Source organism: Otolemur garnettii, unplaced genomic scaffold, assembly GCF_000181295.1.
Source record: "Otolemur garnettii isolate 467f Iridium unplaced genomic scaffold, OtoGar3 scaffold00092, whole genome shotgun sequence".
NCBI classification, from domain to species: domain Eukaryota; kingdom Metazoa; phylum Chordata; class Mammalia; order Primates; family Galagidae; genus Otolemur; species Otolemur garnettii.
The window spans coordinates 6,167,548-6,168,766 of record NW_003852487.1 but is presented as its reverse complement, the minus strand read 5'-3'; the positions used below and the strand labels follow the sequence as shown (position 1 = coordinate 6,168,766).

The 1,219-nt window shown below is 42.3% G+C and overlaps 1 protein-coding gene across 2 annotated transcripts in view; it reads left to right on the top strand.

Annotated features, from left to right (window-relative positions):
* Positions 1-1,219, top strand: part of BCL2L13 (BCL2 like 13) — a 104,896-nt gene that overhangs the window by 31,086 nt on the left and 72,591 nt on the right. The gene's annotated exons all lie outside the window — the stretch shown is intronic.

The window sequence follows — 1,219 nt, the reverse complement described above, 5'->3', positions numbered from 1 at the left end:
GAGTCTCCTGCCTCAGCCTCCCAAGTAGCTGGGACCACAGGCGCCCGCCACAATGCCCGGCTATTTTTTGGTTGCAGACATCGTTGTTTGGCAGTCCCGGCCGGAATCCAACCCGCCACCTTGGGTGTACGTGGCTGACGCCTTAGCCACTTGAGCCACAGACGCAGAGCCAAGAGCATGCTTAGTTTCTTGTTTTTTTGTTTTTTGGAGACAGAGTCTCACTTTGTTACCCTTGTTAGAGTGCCATGGTGTCATAGCTCATAGCAACCTGAAACTGCTGGGCTTAAGTGATTCTCTTGCCTCAGCCTCCCAAGTAGCTGGGGCTACAGGCACCCACCACAACACCTGGCTATTTTTTTTTAGAGACAGGGTCTTTCTCTGACTCAGGCTGGTCTCAAACTTGTGAACTCAGGCAATCCACCCGCCTTGGCCTCCTGAGTGCTGGGATTACAGGCATGAGCCACCATGCCCTGCCCTAGCATGTTAAGCTTTGTAAGAGAAGACTAAACTGACCTCTGAAGTGGTTATGCCACTTTGCATTCCCACCAGGAATGAGTGAGAACTCTTATTCCTCTACAAGCTCACCACCATTTGGTTGTGTCAGTGCCCTGGATTTTGTCCGTTCCAATAGGCATGTAGTAGTATCTCGTTGTTTTTATCATTTGCATTTTCCTGATGCCATATCGTGTGGAACATCTTTTCATATGCATACTTGCCATTTATATATCTTTGGTGAGATATCTGTTGAGGTCTTAGACCCATTTTTTAACTAGGTTGTTTGTTCCTTTATTGTTAAATTTTAAGAGTATTTGTTATTTTATTTTATTTTTATTTATTTATTTTTTCTTTTTTTAACTTTTAATTTTTTTTTTTTAAATCTTAGCTACGTACATTAATGCAATCATGGGGTACAACGTGCTAGTTCCACATACTATTTGCAATATTTTCATCCAACTGGTTAACATAGCCTTTATAGCATTTTCTTAGTTATTGTGTTAAGACATTTATATTCTACACCTAGTATATTTCACATGTACCCTTGTAAGATGCACTATAGGTGTGCAATTACTCTCCCTCCACTCAACCTCCCCCTTCTCTCCTCTCCCTCTCCCTTTCCACTCCCCTTTCCCCTTCTTCTTGGGCGATAATTGGGTTATAGCTTTCATATCAAAGCTATAAATTGGTTTCATAGTAAGGCTGAGTATATTGGATACTTCTT